The following is an 11,654-nucleotide window of genomic DNA, read 5'->3' on the forward strand; positions in this document are numbered from 1 at the left end:
ATATGAGGGAGTTTGCAAAAGAGACTTCTTTACTGTTTGAAAGTAAAAGAAAGTGTTAATCACTCAGTCGTGTCTGACACCTTGAGACCCCTTGGACTGTAGCCCTCCAGGCTCCTCTGTCCATGGGATTTCCCAGGCAAGAATACTGGAGTGGGTTGCCATTTATTTCTCCAGGGAATCTACCTGACTCAGGGATTGAACCCAGGTCTCCTGCATTGCAGGCAGATTCTTTACTGTCTGAGCCACCAGGGAAAGTATCGATCATTTGGAGAAGTGGGTAAGAGGAAGAGAATGAAGAGAACGGACTCAGCAGAGGTAGGGAATCCTCCTGCATAGGAGGACTTTGCACATGGATCCCATCTCCATTTCCACCTTGTCTAGGACTTATTTCAGATAACTAACACAGGAGGTGTTTGCACACGAGGATTTTTTTTTTTCAATGCCATTGTGACTTTTCTTAGAAATGGTCCACAGCATTTTCATGTGAAATGGATGGGTGTGTTTCTTTTCTCTGCAGTAAAGAAAACCTTCCCAAACCATGCCTTCATCACTTTTATTTTTCATCCTTTTCTTTCTCTGAGCTCCCATCTCTATTTTTTGAGATATTTCTGAGCATCCTAATCCAAGAATCTCATAGTAGCTTTTAACTCAAAATAGCTAACTCCAAACACATCCCCTTCTCCTTCCCTTCTTCAGCAGAGCTGTTTTTACCAGTGAGTGGTCAATGGTGACAGTGATTTATTAATCCAGTCAATCATCCACAAGGTGTTATTATATAGCTTCTATGAGTCGGTCACTGTTACTGGTCCTGTTTTTAAGGTCCAGCATGCTAAGAGGGCAGATGAATGTGTCAACACAAAATTAGACTGCAGTGTGTGAGCTGTTACATTAAGCTGTACTGTCAGTTCAGCATTTACCAGCCACAGGTGGCTACTGAGCACTTGAGATGTGGCCAGTCTGGATTGATTTGTGTCCTAAGAGTAGAAGATACTCTGTGTTGCAAAATGAAAAAATAGAAGGAAAATATCTCATTAATATTTTAAAAATGTTGATTCCACGTTGAATTGATACTATTCCCTGGTGGCTAAGAATCCACCTGCAGTGCTGGGGACCTGGGTTCAATCCCTGGGTTGGGAAGATCCCCTAGAGAAGAGAATGGCTACCCACTCCAGTATTCTTGCCTGGAGAATTCCATGGACAGAGGAACCTGGTGGGCTACAGTCAGTCCATGGGGTCACAAACAGTCAGACATGACTGAGCGACTCTCCCTAGATACATATATTTAGATATATGGGTAAGAGATGTGGCTCAGCTGGTAAAGAACCTACCTGCTAATGCAGGAGATGCAGAGGTGTGGGTTTGATCCCTGGGTCAGGAACAATCCGCTGAAGAAGGAAATGACAACCCACTCCAGTATTCTTGCCTGGAAAATCCCATGGACAGAGGAGCCTGGTGGGCTACAATTCATAGGGTCATAAAGAGTTGGACACGACTGAGTTTGGATGCACACACACACACACACACACACACATTTAGATTTATGTGTTTAGTTGCTAAGTCGTGTCTGACTCTGTGACCCCATGGACTGTAGCCCACCAGGCTCCTCTGTCCATGGGATTTCCCAGGCAAGAATACTGGAGCAGGCTGCCATTTCCTCCTCCAAGCCCTACAGCACCAGGTATTCCCAGATGGTCTCCCATCCAAGTATTAACCAGGCCTGACCCTTTTTAGCTTCTGAGATCAGATACCATCTGGCATGTTCAGGGTGGTATGGCCATAGTTACATATATATATCAGGTTGAATAAAATGTACTATTAAAATTAGGTTCACTTGATTCCTTTTAGTTTTTTTTTTTAATGCAGTGATTAAAAAATGTAACATTACATGTGTGTCTAGTATTGTATTTCTGTTGGGCAGCGCTCCATTCCAGGTTCTGAGCTCAGGGGAACTACAGAGTAAGGGCTCAGGAAAGTGCAGGGAAAGGCAGTAGGCATTTTCCAGGTAAAGAGGAGAAAAGGCTGTGGTGTAGAGACATAGGAAAACAGGCAAACTGAAATTAAAGGAAATTAGCAGAACCGCTGTTTTTCTGTTACCAGCAATCATATCACAGCAGAAGCCTGGAAGCTTCGTGACATGACCAGTCAGAGGACAAGAGTCATCTCTTCCTAGAGTTGTGTGTTATCTTATGGAGCCCTGGGTCCTGCTCACTTGGCTGTTTTACCACAGGGCTTCCTGGAGAGGCACCCTTGCTTTCCTACTCTTTCTTGTAATAGAGCCCTTGCTTCTACTTGTAGGCTGCAGTGTGAGAGAGTGAAATAAAATTCATTTCCAGCTCCAGATGAAGGGCTAAGGATAGTCCAAGATTTGTGTGTGGTGTTTTGTTGTCTCTGCTAAACAATGAACTAAAATCAATTATAATCAAAGGGACACAGGCCAAAGTTGCATTTCCTGAGATTTTGGGGAGGGAGTGTGGTCACAGGACTGGAAAAGGTCAGTTTTCATTCCAATCCCAAAGAAAGGCAATGCCAAAGAATGCTCAAACTACCACACAATTGCACTCATCTCACATGCTGGTAAAGTAATGCTCAAAATTCTTCAAGCCAGGCTTCAGCAATACGTGAACCGTGAACTTCCACATATTCAAGCTGGTGTTAGAAAAGACAGAGGAACCAGAGATCAAATTGCCAACATCGTCTGGATCATTGAAAAAGCAAGAGAGTTCCAGAAAAACACCTACTTCTGTTTTATTAGCTAAGCCAAAGCCTTTGGCTGTGTGGATCACAATAAACTGTGGAAAATTCTGAAAGAGATGGGAATACTAGACCACCTGACCTGCCTCTTGAGAAACCTGTATGCAGGTGAGGAAGCAACAGTTAGAACTGGACATGGAACAACAGACTGGTTCCAAATAGGAAAAGGAGTACGTCAAGGCTGTATATTGTCACCCTGCTTATTTAACTTATATGCAGAGTACATCATGAGAAACGCTGGGCTGGAAGAAGCACAGGCTGGGATCAAGATTGCCAGGAGAACTATCAATAACCTCAGATATGCAGATGACACCACCATAATGGCAGAAATTGAAGAGGAATTAAAGAGCCTCTTGATGAAAGTGAAAGAGGAGAGTGAAAAAGTTGGCTTCAAGCTCAACATTCAGAAAACTAAGATCATGGCATCTGGTCCCATCACTTCATGGGAAATAGATGGGGAGACAGTGGAAACAGTGGCTGAGTTTATTTTTCTGGGCTCCAAAATCACTGCAGATGGGGATTGCAGCCATGAAATTAAAAGATACTGACTCCTTGGAAGGAAAGTTATGACCAACCTAGACAGCATATTAAAAAGCAGAGACATTACTTTGCCAACAAAGGTCCGACTAGTCAAGACTATGGTTTTTCCAGTGGTCATGTATGGATGTGAGTGTTGGACTATGAAGAAAGCTGAGCACCGAAAAATTGATGCTTTTGAACTGTGGTGTTGGAGAAGACTCTCGAGAGTCCCTTGGACTGCAAGGAGATCCAGGCAGTCCATCCTGAAGGAGATCAGTCCTGGGTGTTCAGTGGAAGGACTGATGCTGAAGCTGAAGCTCCAATACTTTGGCCACCTCATGTGAAGAGTTAACTCATTGGAAAAGACCCTGATGCTGGGAGGGATTGGGGGCAGGAGAAGAAGGGGACAACAGAGGATGAGTGGCTGGATGGCATCACCAACTCGATGGACATGAGTTTGAATAAACTCTGGGAGTTGGTGGTGGACAGGGAGGCCTGGCGTGCTGCCATTCATGGGGTTGCAAAGAGTTGGACATGACTGAGCGACTGAACTGACTGAACTGGAAGAAGCTGGGATTTTGGTCCATCTTTTTTCCCCCTTAGATAGAAGCTGGTCCTTGAGATCCCAGGTTTATGGTGTGGGTGAGAGTTTTGAGGTGTGGAGCATTTATATTCCCTGGAGAAGGAAATGGCAACCCACTCCAGTATTCTTGCCTAGGTAGTTTGAGGTACATTTAAATTACCTGGAAAACTTCTACTCCAAATCCTAGCAATGAGGACTGTGGAATCCCTGATGGGAAGGAAGCCAATCTCTCAGTGAAGCAGCGGCTGCCCTGTTTGTTGCCTGTGGGTCTCTCACCTGTTTTGGGAAAACATAGTGTTCAGATGGGAGGTCCTAGAACTACAAAAGATGAAAAGATAAGCCAGGAGCTAGACATCTAGGTAATATTCCAATTGAGGTACTCTGGGTTTATTTTTCAGCTTTGGAGAGAGAACCTTTAGGTAAAAGGGATTCCCAGGTGGCGCAGTGGTAAAGAATCATCGGCTGGCCAATGCAAGAGATGCAGGAGATGCAGGTTTGATCCTTAAGTCGGGATGATCCCCTGGAGGAGGAAATGGCAACCCACTCCAGTATTCTTGCCTGGGAAATCCCTTAGAAAGAGGAGCCTGGTGGGCTACAGTCCATGGGGTCACAAAGAGTCGGTCACTACTGAGCATGCACGCATAGCTGCACAGTGTTTAGGTGATAATAAGTTGAAATTTTACCTGAAGACTCAGTGCTGTCTCTGGACAGATATGAAGTTTATTCAGTAAACGTCTCCCAAATTATTTCTCTATGCCAGGCATGGAGGCATAAGAGGAAAGGAAGGAAAATGCTCTAACCTTGTGAGATGGATATTTTTGTCCCTGTTTTATGAATGAGAAGCCTGAGGTTCAATGCCTGGCTCCACATGGACTGAAACCCAAGTCACTAACCTGGGGTCCATGGTTTTATCCCCTCCAAGGCCATGGAGCCTCTCTGACCTTCTCTGCTTGTTCTCTCCATTTCCACTCTGTTGAGGCCCCACGGTAAGTACACCCCAGGTCCAAAAGGACAGGGATCCAGGGAAGCAACTAAGACAGGCTCTAAGCTCCCTTTCCTCACAGTATGTGTTTTGAGGGGTGAGGGAATGGGGTCAAATTTTGGATAAGTGGGCTTAGTCAAACCTGCCAAGTGTCCCCTCACTCAGGACTCAGCTGCTTTTTTAAGTGAAGCGAGTGGAGACAGCTGACAACAGAATTCTCTCACTTTTCTTTCTTCTGTGACTTGATATCTCTGAGACTTTTATAAATATATTTAGGATACACAGTAAACTTTCCCCTGATTTATCATCTTACACCCCATAATCTCTACCCCCAGGCCAATCAGAGCACCTGGAAATCACACAGTTCTGCTGAGCTCTGGCTTCCAGGTGTCTGAGTCCAAGCCTGAGAACTCAGATCTGAATGTTCAGGAACCAAACTGCCAAAATATCAGACATATAAGTGGAATAAGTTTATCCCTTTTGGGCTGATAAATATTTATCAGGTATGTAAGATATTTTTGTTGAAACCAGTCTGGTAAGCCTCTCTCTCCTCTCTATTCCTTCAGACATGCCAGTGTTTAATGTCTGTCTAAAGACCTGTTCTGAACTAAATGCCTGTTGTTTAAGCCACTGCCTCTCCTGCTTTGTTCTAGAGGCCTGGGATGATTGAGGTAAGACTCCAGTGGCTTGTCAAATGAAGGATTCAGTCAGACACTGTGTCAGAGAGAAGCAGCAGCTGAGCTGAACTTGAGAAATCTTCCAGCCTTTTGCTTGACAGATGTGAAAACTGATGCCACGAGAGGGGATTTGGCAGAGTGCCATCCATGGGGTAGATGAAGCCAGGCTGGGAACCAGGATCCTGGATGGCTTGTCCAGTTCTCTCTCAGGGAAGAGAAACAAGGGGCTGCCTTCCAAGAGGTGACATCAGGTAGGAAGCAAAAAACATGAAAATCCCATGGTTCCTTTCACCAGAGAGACCTCAGGGCTTTCTCAGAGCTGGGATACTGAGATGTTTAGAAGCGCTCACATAGCCCTGGGTGTTGACTTAGTATTCAGCTCACGCTCCACTGTGGACAGGTTTTGTTACCTCTGAGGAGGCTCTGAGTTTCTCTGCACCTCCCTCTCCCTGTCAGTGGAGGAGGGCCTGTTGGACTTGCTGGATTAATCAGGGAAGGTGTGGAGAGATGTCAAGACACCCTCCAGAGAATCCAGATCAATACCATGCATGAAAACAAAGCCGGCTTTGAAGCCCTGAGTTCACAAAAGAAAGTTTCTTTGCTGCTAAGACAAATTAGAACAATACAAAGGTGGTTAAAACTAGTTCAGGAGGTTTTTCTTTTGTTCCCTCAGAAAGTTTTAGCATTGAGGAGGGATTCTCCCATACTGCATCTGGGCATATTTGTATCTGTATAAGGAGGAAAAAATGTGAAGTCAATGAGTGTGCTTTCTGTTGGTTAATTGTTAATCTACAAACTTCCTCTCACCCTCTGCCCTGGCACCCAGGACTCATGCTTCTGATTGCCTACTGCTGCCGAAATGAGTGCACTCTTCTTGACCATGGGCTCTTATTCTGGAACTTTCCTCCTTTCACCCAAAATTATATGTGTCATGTCCACCTATCCTCACGCCTACTCCTTTGAAGCCTTGGTCACAAGGCTGGGAAGGGTGGTGCTAGGGGTAAAGAACCTGCTTGCCAGTGCAGAAGATGTGGCTTCAATCCCTGGGTCAGGAAGATCCACTGGAGGAGGAAATGGCAGCCCACTCCAGTATTCTTGCCTGGATAATCCCATGGACAGAGAAGCTCGGTGTCCATGGGGTGGGGGTTGCAAGAGTTGGACATGACTTAGTGACTAAACCACCACCACCAAGTCTTAAAGAAGCCCGTCAAGAATTTGACTAGTGGCAGCCTCTGGAGAAGAATCAATGCTTTGCCTTTTACTCCCTTCAAGGCCTGCATGAGTGCTGGACCCAACTGTCTAGGGAGCAGATGCTGAGTGGGACCTGTCAATTGCCCAGCATCGGTACCTAGAGGCCCAAAAATGAGGATGAAGGGGTACCAAATAACCCACACTCTAAAGAGAGATGCCCAAAGTGCACCCCACTCCTAGCCTCGCCTTCCTGAGACGTGGCAGCTGTCTGGGTGACATTCCTCACTCCCCACTCTGCGGGAAGTTTATTGCTCTGGGAAGAGAGGACACAGGGAGGGAGAGCTGTCAGTGCTGGGAGCCTCAGGGCATGAGTGTCCTTAGGAGAGATGCTTCCTTGCCCTCCCTGTTGGGGAAGGAGAAAGTTCATCTCTCCTCTCTCCAGTGGAGGTGGAGTGGGGAGTTGGGTGAAGGCAAGTCTCCAAGTATATCACCTGTGAAGACTTTGGGGGACCTGCAAGAAGAGACAGACAGCTTTTCATTTTCTAGAAGGATGCTCCTTACTGATCTGTCCTGGCCATGTTTTGGGGGGTTGAGCGTGGTTATGGAAACAGCCTGCATTCATGTTTCTCTTAGGGCAAAGATGTGAGTTTCCTGTGGAAACTAAACAGAAGTAATCCACAAGACCCCCAGCCAAAGCTGCCAGAGATCCTGGCAGAAACTATCCTTGGGTCCACTTCTGGTGTTGGTCCCTTGGGGTGGGGGTGGAGGTAGATGGTGGGGAGCTGTTGGAGCCCACCCTCCCACAGGGCACTATGCCCAGGGTGTCTTGACAGCACTCTCCAAAGAGCCCTGGTGTGTCCCTAAGGGAGAGCCAGCACTTGACTTCCTGCCAAGGGGTCAGTTTGTGTTTTCTAAGAAAGCTGCTAATGGAGAGAGGGCTCTGAGAATGGCAGTCGAGTAGAGGGACATTGCACTCTGACCTTTACCTCCTCCCGTGCGCTGCAGAATGAGGGGGAAGGAGGCACCCCAAGCTAGACCAGGTCTTCTTCTGCTTCCTCTGCTCCAGGAGTCAGGGGCCCTGTACTTAGTGAAAAGATGGGATAGGAAAATATGAGAGGAGTTTAAAACTGGCCCAGGTAAGTTTTAATAACCAGAAGTGTCCTCAAAGTTATGAGTTATGTTCAAACTCTCATTAAGAGCTCTGCTTTCCAGCAGGGAAGGATAAAGTAGTTAAGAAATAAAGCAATTTGCATTTTCTCCCCCATTGAGAATTCTAAAAACTAAGATCATGGCATCCAGTCCCATCACTTCATGGCAAATAGACGAGGAAACAGTGTGAACAGTGACAGATTTTATTTTCTTGGGCTCCAAAATCACTGCCATGAAATTAAAAGACACTTGCTCTTTGTAAGGAAAGCTATGGCAAACCTAGGCAATGTATTAAAAAGCAGAGACAGTACTTTGTCGACAAAGTTCCATCTAGTCAAAGCTTTGGTTTTTCCAGTAGTCGTGTGGATGTGAGAGTTGGACCATGAAGAAAGCTGAGCGCTGAAGAAACTTTGTGGTGTTAGAGAAGACTCCTGAGAGTCCCTTGGACTGCAAGGAGATCAAACCAGTCAATCCTAAAGGAAATCAACCCTGAATATTCATTGAAAGGACTGATGCTGAATCTTAACATTAGTGAAAGTCACTCAGTCATGTCCAACTCTTTGTGACCCTATGGACTATACAGACCATGGAGTTCTCCAGGCCAGAATACTGGAGTGGGTAGCCTTTCCCTTCTCCAGGGGATCGTCTCAACCCAGCGATTGAACCCAGGTCTCCCACATTACAGGCCGATTCTTTACCAGCTGAGCCACAACGGAAGCCAAAGAATACCGGAGTGGGTGACCTATCCCTTCTCCAGTGGATCTTCCCAACCCAGGAATTGAACCGGGTCTCCTGCATTGCAGGTGGATTCTTTACTAGCTGAGCTATCAGGGAAGCTAAAGCTCTAATACTTTGGTCACTTGATGCAAAGAGCTGACTCATTGGAAAAGACCCTGGTGTTGGGAAAGATTGAGGGCAGGAGGAGAAGGGGGTGGCAGGGAATGAGATGGTTGGATGGAATCACTGACTCAACGGACATAAGTTTGAGCAAATTCTGGGGGATTGCGGAAGACATGGAAGCCTGGCACGCTGCAGTCCATGGGCTTGCAAAGGGTCGGAGATGACTTGGTGACTGAACAACCACAATTCCTGTTGACACCTTAGTGAACTGCTTGCAATGGGAATGAAAAACAAGATGGCAAGAGCGTCTTGGGGACTCATTTCACTGCCGACATCCCTGTGTCCTGTGTCTTTTCCTACTTAAGCACTGGACTTATCCCAGAGACTTAGTATGATGAGCATTCCACCAGAAATGGGTTCCAGCATGGGACCTCCGGGGTCCCCATAATAACCTTGTTCCTGACATGGCTTTGGCAGCAGCAAGAGCAATCTGAAGAGATAAACTCTGAGGTTCCAGGAATCCTCAGAAATGACCACAGCAGAGGTGCTGCTCTGAAGGCTGATGACCAGGGCAGGTGTGAGGTCAGTGGAAGCCTCCAGATTCCTGCCTGGGGAGCAGCAGGTGGCTCTCCGAGTCTCCTGGTCCTCATCTTAGCACCTGTGTTGTTTTGCAGTCTTCCGAAAACATGGCCCTTTCGATTGATCTGGCCGAGAAGACTCCTTCAGGGTCCTCCTAACCCCCTGCAGCCTGAGTGGGCACCACCTCTGGCTCCTTTGCAAAGAAAAACCTGTTTCGGGATTGCAGCCCCAGGCACCTGCTGAACAGATTAACCTGCAAGTTGTTAGGCGAGTTCAGGCCACAAGGTGGCAGCAGAGGACTAGCCTGGTCAGAGGCACTTGCTGGCTGAGTTGGGAGGCCTGGTGGGGGCAGGTGCTTTCCTTCACACCAGGCGGGTTGGAAAGGGAGGGGAGTGAGCCAGCATTTTAGAGGGTTGGGGGATCAGTACTAACAGATGCAGAAAGATTACAGAAGGGTTTTAAGGTGAAACTTTAAAGTAAAGTTGCTCAGTCGTGTCCGACTCTTTGCAACCCCACGGACTGTAGCCTACCAGGCTCCTCTGTCCATGGGATTTTCCTGGCAAGAGTACTGGAGTAGGTTGCCCTTTCTTCCTCCAGGCGATCTGCCCGACCCAGGGATCGAACCCGGGTCTCCAGCATTGCAGACAGACGCCTTACCGTTGGAGCTACCAGGGAAGCCCAAAATCACGTATTGAGTATTTACTGTGAGCTGAGTAATCTGCTTAACACAACATCAACTATATGTTCCATTTCTTGGAATAACCTTATTATCCCTTTTTGATGTATGAGGAAACAGAGGCTCAGATGAATCAAATTACTCACCCAGGTTTATATAGTTATAGGTGATGGAACCAGGAATGAAAATCAGGTCTGTCTGCCCTGTAAGCCTGAGTTCTGAACCTGTGTTCCACAGAGCAAGTGTCAGTGTAGACCTGTGGTTCTCAAAGTGTGATCCTGGGACTCTGGTGTTGGGATAACTTGATAGGAATGCAAATTCTCAGGCCCTGCCCAAGGTCTATTGAATCAGAGACTCTGGGGTGGGAGCTGAGCAACATGTGGTTTAAAAACCCTCAGAGGGAGTCTTTTTTCTTTTTCTTTTTTTAACAAAAGGAAAACAAACAGAAATGTATTATCATGTATACTTCCCCGGTGGCTCAGTGGTAAAGAACCCACATGTCAATGCAGGAGATGTGGGTTCTATCCCTGGTCCAGGAAGATCCCAGAGAAGGAAATGGCAACCAACACCAGTACTCTTGCTAGGGAAATTTCATGGACAAAAGAGTCCGGTGGGCTACAGTCCATGGGGTCGCAAAAGAGTCAAACACGACTTTGCAGCTAAACAAACACACACATATTTCATATGCACTTTGATGCTGGCTCAAGTTTGGAAAGCAGTACTATAGACAAGTGCTTCCCAGCTGGTGCTAGTGGTAAAGAACCCACCTGCCAATACAGGAGACTATAAGATGTGGTTTCAATCCCTGGGTTGGGAAGATCCCCTGGAGGAGGGCATGGCAACCCACTCCAGTATTCTTGCCTGGACGATCCCATGGACAGAGGAGCCAGGCTATAGTCCACAGGGTTGAAAAGAGTTGGACCGATTGAAGCGACTTAGCATGCATGCACGTAAGGTATAGACAATGGTCCAGGCTGCTTAAAATCTGGGCAGCAACTTTGCCTCTGGACATCACCTCTCCCTCTGCAGTCACTGCTCTGACCCCAGCTGGAATAGTCAATCCTGACTTTAGGTCAGCTGATCCCAAAGGGAAAGAAGTTTTTTAGGGTTTGCCCTAATTCTGCCCCTGACTTGCCAGTATCTTTCTCTCCCCTTTAGGTGTGGGGGGAAAAGTCTTTATGGAACTTGGGACTTTTTTCTTCATGAGCATGGCAAGCAGGCTACCTCTATCAAAGGCAGCCAGGTGAGACCAGACTAGAATTTAGAATCTCCTTATAAATAAAGCCTCAGATTTAAGCATTAATGAAAGACTTGGGATCTTTATGGCGCCATTCATTTCTGATCTTGCCAATTCAGTAGTCAGAGAGCATCTTCCATCTTCACCCCTGCCACTAATTATGGAACTCTGCCCTGATGTGTGGGTAGTTCAGGTTCTTAACAGAATCGTTACTCATCTAAAAATATTATATAATATGTAAGACTGGAGGAAAAGACTCCAAATTATTCTTATTTGTATTTCTACCTAAACATTTCTGGGTGATTTTAACTTGTTTCTTGGTGCCTTTAATTTTTTTTTTAACTTTGAAGTGTGTATAACTTTTTATTTAGTAAGAGAAGAAAATAATAAATGCTGTCTTATAAACAAGTCTTTTAAGCTGGGAGATGAACCCAGTGGAATGAAAGTTATGAGTCTGAAAATTTCTCATG

General features: G+C 46.3%; 1 pseudogene; it reads right to left on the reverse strand.

Moving 5' to 3' along the window:
- Nucleotides 1–1,663: 1,663 nt before the first annotated feature.
- Nucleotides 1,664–1,782, reverse strand: LOC122442816 (annotated as a pseudogene).
- Nucleotides 1,783–11,654: the final 9,872 nt, after the last annotated feature.

Source organism: Cervus canadensis, chromosome 5 (genome assembly GCF_019320065.1).
Source record: "Cervus canadensis isolate Bull #8, Minnesota chromosome 5, ASM1932006v1, whole genome shotgun sequence".
Taxonomy (NCBI): domain Eukaryota; kingdom Metazoa; phylum Chordata; class Mammalia; order Artiodactyla; family Cervidae; genus Cervus; species Cervus canadensis.